General features: G+C 45.2%; 1 protein-coding gene across 1 annotated transcript in view; it reads left to right on the top strand.

Annotated features, from left to right (window-relative positions):
- rasa4 (RAS p21 protein activator 4) overlaps nt 1-12,074 on the top strand; it is a 223,312-nt gene that overhangs the window by 54,854 nt on the left and 156,384 nt on the right. The gene's annotated exons all lie outside the window — the stretch shown is intronic.

Here is a 12,074-nt window from a genome sequence, read left to right as displayed (position 1 = left end):
TCATATTTCCTCATTCCCCAAGAGACCAAAAATCTCCCTAGCCCAGCCTGCTGCCACACCTATAATCCTCTGGGGGTAGAAAATTCCAAAGATTCACGACATTCTGAGTGAAGAAATATCTCTTCACCTCAGTTTTAAATGATTGGTCCCTTATCCTGAGACTGTGGGCGGGACTTTCTAGCCGCGCTCGGCCCAAGACCGGAAAATCCTGCCCGAGGTCAACGGACCTTTGCATGATCCTGTCCCGCCCACTATGATTCCCATGGCTGGCAGGACGGGAAATTTTTTCCCTCTGTCTCCTTATGCTGGATTTCCCAACCAAAAGGAACAACTTCTCAGGATTTACCCTGTCGAGCTACTTCATAATCTGGAATGTTTCAGTGAGATCACCTCTCGTTCCTCTAAGTGAATATTGTCCAGTTTTACTTGGTCTCTCATCAGAGGCCAACCATCTCAGCACAGGGACCAATCCAGCAAACCTTCACTGTACTGCCTGCAATGCAAATATTTCCTTTCTTAAACTTGGAGACCATAGTTGCGTACGGTGGTCATACCAAAGCGCTGTAGAATTGAAGCAAGACTTCTTTCTCCGTGCATTCCAGTCCCCTTTCGATAAAAGCAGTGTGCGATTTGCTTTCTTAATTGCTTGCTGTACCTGATTGCTAACTTGATGTTTCCTGTACAAATACAGCCAAGTAACCCTGAGCATCGGCATTCATAAGTTTCACCCTTTTAAAAATATTCTGCTTTTCTATTCTTATGACCAAAGTGAATATTCTCTCACTTCTTCACATTATACACAACATATCTGCTCCCTTGTTGCTCACTCAATTGACTAACCTATATTGCTCTGTAGCCTTTCTGTGTCCTCCTCAAAGTTTGCATTCCAACCTAGCTTTGTATCATCAGCAAACTTAGATATATTACTTTCTGTCTTTTACTCTAACTCATTAATATAGATTGTAAATAGCTGAGGCCCCAGCATACTGCTCCTTGTGGCACTTCACTAGTCACAGCCTGTCAACTTGATAATGTCCCATTTATCCCTACTCTGTTTTCTCCCATTAACCAATGCTAATATATCACCCCCAACTCCATGAGCCCTTATTTCATATATTCAACTTTTATGTGGCAACTTATCAAATGCCTTTTGGAAATCCACGTATACTACATATACTGGTTCCTCTTTATTTACCCTACAAGTTATGTCCTCAAAACATTCTAAGAAATGTGTCAAACAGGATTTCCCTTTCATGGAACCATACTAACTTTCCTTTTTATTTATTCATTTTACGGGATGTGGGTGTCCCTGGCTGGGCCCAGCATTTTTTGCCCATCCCTAATTGCCCTGCATTTCAGAGGGCATTTGAGAGTCAACCACATTGCTGTGGGTCTGGAGTCACATGTAGGCCAGACCGGGTAAGATTTCCTTCCCTAAAGGGCACTAGTGAACTAGGTGGGTTTTTACGACAATGGACACTGGTTTCACGGTTATCATTAGACTTTTTAATTCCAGATTTTTACTGAACTTAAAATTTCACCATCTGCCATAGTGGGATTCGAACCCGGGTCTCCAGAGCATTAATTACCCTGGGTCTCTGGATTACTAGAGGCCTTCAAAGGAGAAATTTTGAGAGTGCAGAGTTTGTATGTTCCTGTCAGGATTAAAGGCAAAGTAAATAGGAATAAGGAACCTTGGTTCTCGAGGGAGATTGTAACACTGATTAAGAGGAAGAGAGAGTTGTATGAAATGTACAGGCAGCAAGGAACACATCAGATGCTCGAGGAGTATAAGAAGTGCAAGAAGCTACTTAAGAGGGAAATCAGGAGGGCTAAAAGAAGGCATGAGGTTGCTTTGGCAGACAGAGTGAAGGAAAATCCAAAGAGCTTCTATAGGTATGTTAGGAGCAAAAGGATAGTGAGGGATAAAATTGGTCCTCTTGAAGACCAGAGTGGTACACTGTGTATGGAACCAAAAGAGATGGGGGAGATACTAAATGGTTTTTTTGCATCCGTATTTACTGAGGAAACGGGCATGGAGTCTACGGAAATAGGGCAAACTGGTAGGGAGGCCATGGAACCTTTACAGATTAAAGGGTAGGAGGTGCTTGCTGTCTTGAGGCAAATCAGAGTGGATAAATCCCCAGGACCGGACAGGGTATTCCCACGGACCTTGAGGGAAGCTAGTGTTAAACTTGCAGGGGCCCTGGCAGACATATTTAAAATGTCAGTATTCACGGGGGGAGGTGCCGGATGATTGGAGGGTGGCTCATGTTGTTCCGTTGTTTAAAAAAGGTTCCAAAAGAAATCCGGGAAATTATCGGCCAGTAAGTTTGACGTCGGTGGTGGGCAAGTTATTGGAAGGTGTGATAAGGGATAGGATCTACAAATATTTGGATAGACAGGGACTTATTAGGGAGAGTCAACATGGCTTTGTGCGTGGTAGGTCATGCTTGACCAATCTATTAGAGTTTTTCGAGGAGGTTACCAGGAAAGTGGATGAAGGGAAGGCGGTGGATGTTGTCTCCCTGGATTTCAGCAAGGCCTTTGACAAGGTCCCTCATGGGAGGTTAGTTAGGAAGGTTCAGTCGCTGGGTATACATGGGGAGGTAGTAAATTGGATAAGACACTGGCTCAATGGAAGAAGCCAGAGAGTGGTTGTGGAGGATTGCTTCTCTGAGTGGAGGCCTGTGACTAGTGGTGTGCCGCAGGGATCGGTGTTGGGTCCATTGTTGTTTGTCATCTATATCAATGATCTGGATGATAATGTGGTCAATTGGATCAGCAAGTTTGCTGATGATACAAAGATTGGAGGTGTAGTGGACAGTGAGGAAGGTTTTCAAAGCTTGCAGAGGGATTTAGACCAACTAGAAAAATGGGCTGAAAAATGGCAAATGGAATTTAACGCAGACAAGTGTGAGATATTGCACTTTGGAAGGACAAACCAAAGAAGAACGTACAGGGTAAATGGTAGGACTCTGAAGAGTGCAGTTGAACAGAGGGATCTGGGAATACAGGTACAGAGTTCCCTAAAAGTGACGTCACAGGTGGATAGGGTCGTAAAGAGTGCCTTTGGTACATTGGCCTTTATAAATCGGAGTATCGAGTATAAAAGTTGGAGTGTTATGGTAAGGTTATATAAGGCATTGGTGAGGCCGAATTTGGAGTATTGTGTACAGTTTTGGTCACCTAGTTACAGGAAGGATGTAAATAAGATTGAAAGAGTGCAGAGAAGGTTCACAAGGATGTTGCCGGGACTTGAGAAGCTGAGTTACAGAGAGAGATTGAATAGGTTGGGAATTTATTCCCTGGAGCGTAGAAGATTGAGGGGAGATTTGATAGAAGTGTATAAGATTTTGATGGGTATAGATAGAGTGAATGCAAGCAGGCTTTTTCCGCTGAGGCTAGGGGAGAAAAAAACCAGAGGGCATGGGTTAAGGGTGAAAGGAGAAAAGTTTAGAGGGAATATTAGGGGGGGCTTCTTCACGCAGAGAGTGGTGGGAGTGTGGAATGAGCTGCCGGATAAAGTGGTAAATGCGGGGTCACTTTTAACATTTAAGAAAAACTTGGACGGGTTCATGGATGAGAGGGGTGTGGAGGGATATGGTCCAAGTGCAGGTCAGTGGGACTAGGCATAAAATGGTTCGGCACAGACAAGAAGGGCCAAAAGGCCTGTTTCTGAGCTGTAATTTTCTATGGTTCTATGGTACTAGTCCAGTGGCAATACCACGACACCACTGCCTTCCCTTATTCCAATCATTATATGCCTTTCTAAGTGGGATTGCTTAGATTTTCTTATTAATAGATTCCAGCACTTTCTCAGTGACTGCTGTCAGGCTAACTGATCTGTACTTCCCTGCTTTTTCTCTCCCTCCTTGTTTATATGTTACATTAGTTAACTTGCAATCAATTCCAAAATTGCAGAAATTTTGGAAAATCATGACCAGCACATGCACTACCTCTGCAGCGATATCTTTTCAAATCCTAGGATGTAGGCCATTGGCTCCTAGGGATTTGTCGGCTTTCAGTGCCTTGAGTTTCTCCAGGACTTTATCTCTGCTGACGTTAATTAATTTAATTTCTTCACTTTTATTAGTCCCTAGGTTATGCTCTATTTCTGGTATCTGCTACTATGAAGACAGATATGAAGGCCTGGATTTTTGCTCCCGGATCGGGTGCACAGAGGCGGGTGAATTCCCAGCTCCCTAAACATAGTCTTTAAAATTGTCCACCCACAGGTCAGACCTTCGTTCCAGGAGCGATGGCTGGATTAGAAATCGGGCCTGCCGCCCTCTGAATGAGTTCAGAGGCTGCCGACTGTGCAGGGGGGGTTGGACAGAAGGCCTGCCTCTGTACTACCAAAATCCCTCCAATCCTCACCCTCTCTCATCCACCCCCCTACACTCCTCATCCCAATCCATGCCACCTCATACTCCTACCCACCCTGCCCATGGCCCTTCACACCCACTATACCAATACATGCCCCTCTACCCTCCCCCCACCAGTCCCTATGTCCCCCACATTCCCATGGCTCTTTATAGCCATTATGCTAATCTATGCCCTGCACCCATCATCCTTTGCTCTTACCCCTCTCAATGCCGACTCACCTAGTATCCTTTGACTTCTCCTTGACAGCTTGACAGTTCCTTGACAGCTTGACAATAATTTGACCATTCTTTGGCAGCCTGGCAGTCCCAAGGATTTATGCATAAAAAGGCACATTCCTGTTCACTTTCAATGATCCCAGAGGATGCCTTACCTTTCCCAAAGGTGTCCTGGAACCATATCCTTATCTCTAAAAAGAGATACCCCGGCTAGCCAAATGAATCCATCAAGTTTGGATCTCCTTTCACCTGGTCTAATCTGCATACTCCGGGTTTCAACTCCTGGCTGACCAAAAGTCCTATTTAGTGGAGGCAATGGGTGATTTAAATTACCAGCTGCCTCAGCAAACCGCGGGTGTGTGAACTCTGGGTCAACTCCAGCCCCGCCCCTGTGAAAATGGAACACGTTGTGTTCGGGGTGAGACTTTTAGCCATTTCTGGGATTTTTGCCAGAACAGAGAACCTCTCCATCATAGCGAGAATCTGAGCCAAAAGACTTGTTCAGTGTCTCTGCCATTTCTCATTCTTCACCATAATGTCTCCCCACCCTTTTGGCTATTCCCCTGAGTGATAATGTCCAGCCTTTAATAGAATACCTTATTTGGTTTTAACCCTTTTCCTTGCAGACATTTTAGGAATTTCAGTGGTGTCACTGGTAATTTAAGGGTGAATTTTTTGATTACCACTTCCTGATACAGAGACTTAACTGACAAGAAACAACATTGGAAAATTTACTCTGGTTATTTTTGAAAACTTTAGTTTGTTAATGTTTGATCCAGAATCGCCTTTGTAGGTAAGTAAGTGGCAGTGCTGAATGAGATGCAGGGTGTTAATGACTAACTCACTGTCTCACTGTTTTACTGGTGGATTTATTTACATTTGTATTTTAATTTTAAATCGCATTTGAAAGTAGTCAGATCAGTTGTTCCTTGAATCGGACAAGATAAAAGGTTAGAAATTTTGAGTATGTGTGGGGACAAATACATGCCTGTGTGGGTGTCCTTACATAGACTGTAATCTGCTTAAACATAAATCATGCACACATGCAGATCCACAGCAATGTGGCTGACTTTTAAACACCCACTGAAATGGCCTAGCAAGCCACTCAGATCAAGGGCAATGAAGGATGGGCAATAAATGCTGGCACAGCCAATGATGCCCACATGCCATGAACGAATGAAAAAGAAACACACAGGAAGGCAGACAAGTACAATTTAGCAACCACATGTTCACTTGTCACTTGGAATTTCTACTCTAACGTTACATCCAAGACACACACCAGCCTGACTGGAGACATATCTCTGCCATTCCTTCATCGCTGCTGGGGGAAGTACTCTGGAATTCCTTGCCTACTATCATCAGCAGGCAGACCACTGCCTTTCCCAGGCTAGTAAGGGATGGGCTCTAAATGCCAGTCTTGCCCACATCCTGAGACTGAAGAAAATCCTTCCGGGCATGTGTTCAAGATGGAGAGACTTCGGGACACACCGTAAAATGCAATTCATAGAATCATACAGTTCAGAAAGAGGCCATTCGACCATCGAGTCTGCGCCAACCACAATCCCACCCTTGTCCCCATAACCCCATGTATTTACCCTTGTTAGTCCCCATGACACTAAAGGGCAATTGAGAATGGCCAATCCACCTAACCCGCACATCTTTGGACTGTGAGAGGAAACCGGAGCACCCGGAGGAAACCCATACAGACACGGGGAGAATGTGCAAACTCCACACAGGCAGTGACCCAAGCCGGGAATGGAACCCGGGTCCCTGGCATTGTGAGGCAGCAGTGTTAACCACTGTGCCACCCAAATTCGAATCCTACTCATTTGTGAGTTGGGGATTTAGGACTCGGAGGCATTAGAGTCGGGTCCACACTCTGATCCATTCTGACCTTCCCCACTGGGGTTCTCCTAAGGTAATGAACTTCAGCTGCCTTGATTGAGTGGCTGCAGCACAGGGTGTTGGAAAGGGCAGACCCAAACCTGGCTATTTCAGGACAGCTACTTCATGCTGTACAAATCTCCGCACCTGTTAATTGTAATTCATCACTGCCGACTCAAGACAGCTTAGCGTGAAATGAAGCAGAGATTCGATTCTGCAAGCATTATGTGAGTGCAGCCCACTCCGATAGACCTGGGAATTAAATCCCCGGGATTATTCCGCATACTATTAAAATCCAGAAGTCAAGTGGCTGGTTGGTTAATTACAATGAATTTCAGCATTGTTCACGTCCTTTACTGTTAAGGTTTCAAGGCATGAAATGAGGCGATGGAACAAAGGCAGTGTGACATTTTAGTGGCAGTGATATGTGCACCATTGGTACATTTTGAAAAATGAAACGTATAAATATTCTACATCAGATATTTTTTGCCTATGAATCAGTGGTGAGTGGTCTGCTTTTCACAAAGCAGGTTTGGATTTGACATTCTGACTGTTGGAGCTTGGCATTGCCTTTTTTTAGTTGAGTGGTCGGCTTAAAAGTATCATTTCATGTGTGTCTGTCAAAATTCGACTACTGCCAGCTATCCGGCTGCTGCTCTTTCTGTGAATCAGGGGTTAGTTAACCTGTCTCTGTACTTAAACTTTCACATCTTGAATACATTCACTGTACTTAGACCCTTATTCTTGTGTTATACTTTCATCATAGGATTTTTAATTGCAAAATATTGTATGTAAACATTTAGAATTGTTATACTCCTGTCCAAACATATACACATTTGACCACAGCATTTTGCTGTCACACTGGGCTGGATTTTATACAAGGAGCGGCACGGTGGCACAGTGGTCACGGTGACACACTGCGGCCTCACAGCGTCAGGGACCCAGGTTCAATTCTGCCCTCGGGTCATTGTCTATGTGGAGTCTGCACATTCTCCCCGTGTCTGCGTAGGTATCCTCTGGGTGCTCCAGTTTCCTCCCACACTCCAACAATGTGCAGGTTAGGTTGATTGGCCATGCTAAATTGCCCCTTAGTGTCAGGGAGACATGGGGTTGCGGGGATAGGGCCTGGGTGGGGCAGGCTCAATGGGCTGAATGGCCTCCTGCTGTGTAGGGATTCTATGATTCTATGAGCGGGGTCGTTAACCCCTGATGGCATCACTCACTGCCCTATCCCTTAATGGTGGACCCTCCTGCACTCAGCCTCCTGGCTTCGCAGCCATTTCACAGTCTATAGATTTGAGGGCAGCCGCCCTGCCTCTGAGAGCGACTGGCCAATCAGAGGGATAGCAGATCTTGAGTCCCAGCACTGCCATTGGGAGCAGTGGCTGTTGCAGGGAACTGCAGGCAGTCTCAAAGAGAGAGATGCCAATGGAACCTGGACTTAAATGTAAGTCTGGGGTCTTGCTGGGGTCAGGTGGTAGGCCCTGATGAGGCAGTTGGGGGACTATGATTTGCCAGGGTGGTTGGGTGGGGATGGAAGCAGTAAGCGTCTGATCCAACAGGCTAGCCTTCCCACACCATGAGATCCGTGTGGTGGTGGGAGGAGGTCCTTAGGTGGCCATTAATTGACCATTTGAGGGCCTCAATTGGTCCACAGGTGAGCAGGCCACTGGTAAAATCACAGCGGGGGTGGGTTGGCAACAGGCATGCGACACTGCCACAGTGCTCACTCTTACACCCCTCCTGTGTGCCATCCTACGTCTGGGGAGACGGGGGAGCTGCAAAGTTCCGGTCACCGTTCTGAATCAGCCAAATGGCTTTTGAAAGAAAAACATTTGTCATTTTTCTTTACTCTGTAACAAATATCTAATGCACAAAATAACAATTTTAAAACATTCAAAAAAAAACATCTTTCCCAATAATATGATGACATTTACCCATTAAACTGTCTCTCGGTATCTTTTAATACATCTATTAAAGTTTAAATTCAAGACTTCAGCCTCCCTGAAAAAGCTGGATATTTTGATATCAATTATTCAACAGTTTCTGAGTAGGCGCAATTTGTTGTATGTTTCAGAGTGCTGTCTATTTAGCAGAATGAGTTGAAAGCTAGAAAGGGCCCTTCATACCCTTGAGTATTTGAGCATCTCTTTTACCCTTTCCAAAGGACTTTCAAGCCAACGAGAGCTGGAGTTCTGTCAGCTTTATTAAGGTTAAAAGCTTTATTTTGGACAAGTGATTTTTTTATTTAAAAGAATACTGTCATCCCTCATAAACGGCTGACAGTATCTGTGACTAGCGATACCCAGGATCGTGGCTGCATCGTTTGGTTTTCTGTCCAGATGTAAAGAGCTCAGAGCTGACTTTGAAATTGTCCACCAGAAATTTCAGAGACCCCCGCAACCAAACTTTTTAACCATTCGTTCTCCACACATGGGTGATGCTTTGAAGACTGACATTTATTACCCAAGTCTAAGATGCCCTGAGAAAGATGGACCTTCTTCTTGAACCAATGCACTGGAGGTATAGAACCGTAGAATCCATACAGTGCATAAGGAGGTCATTCAGCCCATTGAATCTGCACCGACTCTCTGAACGAGCATCTTGCCTAGTCCACCACCTTCCCCCGTACCATCCCCATAACCCCACACATTTACCATGGCCAATCCACCTAACCGGCACATCTTTGGACTCTAAGGGCAGGATTTTCCAGCCGCACTCACCCTGAGACCAGAAAATCCTGCCCATGGTCAACGGACCTTTTCAAGGTCTGTGTCCTGCCCAATACGATTCCCATGGCAGGCAGGATGGGAAAATTCTGCCTGAAGAGGCAATTTAGCATGGCCAAGAGTCAACCACATTGATGTAGGGTTGGATTCAAATTTAGCCACACCAGATAAGGGCAGTGGGTTCTGCTTCCTGAAGGACATTAAGGAACTGGTTGAGTTTTTATAACAAACTTACAGCTTCATGGCCACCTTTGTTTCCAGACTTTTTGAGAACTGAATTCAAATCCTCAAACTGCTTTTCTTTAATTAACTTCCAGGATGTGGACATCACTGGCTAGGCCAGCATTTATTGCCCATCCCTTGGTCTTGAGAAGGTGACAGTGAGCTGCCTTCTTGAACAGCTGCAGTCCCCGAGGTGTAGGTACACCGATAGTGCTGTTAGAGAGGAAATTCTAGGACTTTGACCCAGCGACAGTGAAGGAATAGCCAATATATTTCCAAGTCAAGGTGGTGAGTGGCTTGGAGGGGCACCTCCAGGTGATGGTGTTCCCAGGTATCTGCTGCCCTTATCCTTCTAGATGGTAGCGGTCGTGGGTTTGGAAGGTGATGTCTAAGGAACCTTGGTGAGTTCCTGCAGTGTATCCTGGAATTGGTACACATGGCTGCCACTGTATGTTGGTGGTGGAGGGGGTGGATGTTTGTGGAAGGGGTAGCAATCAAGTGGGCTGCTTTGTCCTGAGTGTTGTTGGAGCTGCACTCACCCAGGCAAGTGGAGAGTATTCCACCACACTCCTGACTTGTGTCTTGTAGATAGTGGACAAGCTTTGGGGAGTCAGGAGGTGAATTACTCGCTGTAGGATTCTTAGCCTTTGACCTGCTCTGTTAGGTTGAAATTGGGTTGAACCTGGCCTTACATTCTTCAGGATATTCATTCATGAATTAATTTTACTCTTTCAAAATGCTGCCTTTTACCATTTTATTCATTCAAGTGTAAATTTTGTTTATTTCATTCCTAACCTACATGTAACTTACATATATATCAATGATCTCCAAGAAGCGGAGTGTTAGCTTTTATTGGTAGAGGGATTGAGTTTCGGAGCCAGGAGGTCATGTTGCAGCTGTACAAAACTCTGGTGCGGCCGCACTTGGAGTATTGCGTACAGTTCTGATCACCGCATTATAGGAAGGATGTGGATGCATTGGAAAGGGTGCAGAGGAGATTTAGTAGGATATTGCCTGGTATGGTGGGAAGGTCTTACAAGGAAAGGCTGAGGGACTTAAGGTTGTTTTCGTTAGAGAGAAGAAGGTTAAGAGGTGACTTAATAGAGGCAAACAAGATGATCAGAGGATTAGATAGGGTGGATAGTGAAAGCCTTTTTCCTTGGATGGGATAGCTAGCACGAGGGGGCATAGCTTTAAACTGAGGGGTGATAGATATAGGACAGATGTCAGAGGTAGGTTCTTCACTCAGAGAGTGTTAAGGGCGTGGAATGCCCTGCCTACAGCAGTAGTGGACTCGCCAACATTAAGGGCATTTAAATGGTCATTGGATAAGCATATGGATGATATTGGAATAGTGTAGGTTAGATGGGCTTTAGATTGGTTTCACTGGTCGGCGCAACATCGAGGGCCGAAGGGCCTGTACTGCGCTGTAATGTTCTATGTTCTATCTTACAATCACCCCTTGACATTTAATGGCATTACCATCACTGAATCCCCCACTATCAACATCCTGTTACCATGCACCAGAAACTGTACTTGACGAGCCATATAAATACTATAGCTACAAGAGCAGGTCAGAGGCTAGGAATCCTGTGGTGGGTAATTGACCTCCTGACCCCCAAAACATGTCCATCATCGTAGCACTGACGGCCTTGACAGTTGTAAGTCAAATTGTTTGTTAACATTGCTCTTGGGAGGTTGGGCCCAGTGAGAGGGGTCAGAGTTCACAGTTCATATCCAGTTATTAAGAGGGATGTTGAAGCGCCTCACTCCCGCCAGCTCCACTCCCCAAGAAAACACACCCTCAGTTGAACTTTGATATCTTTGCGGGAGTGGCTCCCAAAGCAACTTCCTATTATCCCAATCTGAAAGAAGCTGATTGCTCATATTGAGGCCCATTCCATTCTTGTTAAAGGGCAGTTGCATTAGCAAGAGAGCAAACCGAGTCTGTTATCTAACTCAAAAGATTAAAATAAATACTTGAATGGCTTCCATGTTCCAAATCATCTTCAGCTGCTGCATCTTCCTTCCATTGTAAGGTCAAAACTGGGGATGTTCCCTCATGATTGCACAATATTCGGTATCATTCACAATTCCTCAGATACTGAAGCAATTCATGTCCAAATGCAACAAGACCTGGACTATATCCAGGATTGGACTGACAAGTGGCAAGTAACATTCACACCACACAAATACCAGGCAATGACCATCTCCAACAAGAGAGGATCTAACCATCTCTCCTTAACATTCAATGGCATTACCATCGCTGAATCCCCCACTATCAACACCCTGGGGGTTACCATTGACAAGAAACTAAACTGGACCAGCCTTACAAATGCTGTGGCTACAAGAGGAGGTCAGATTCTAGGAATCCTGTGGCAGATAATTCATCTCCTGACCCCCAAAAACTGTCCACCACAAGGAGCCAGGAGTGTGATAGAATACTTACACTGGATGAGTGCAACTCCAATAACACTCAAGATTCTCAACACCATCCAGGATTGCTACCCCTTCCACAAACATTCAATCCTTCACTACCGATGCACAGTGGCAACCGTGTGTATCATCTACAAGATGCACTGCAGGGACTCACCAAGGTTCCTTAAGCAGCACTCTCCAAACCCCACCCACATTA

Source organism: Mustelus asterias, chromosome 12 (assembly GCF_964213995.1).
Source record: "Mustelus asterias chromosome 12, sMusAst1.hap1.1, whole genome shotgun sequence".
In the NCBI taxonomy this organism is placed as follows: Eukaryota; Metazoa; Chordata; class Chondrichthyes; order Carcharhiniformes; family Triakidae; genus Mustelus; species Mustelus asterias.
Note: the sequence above shows the minus strand (reverse complement) of the source record. Positions and strands in the feature narration are given on the sequence as shown.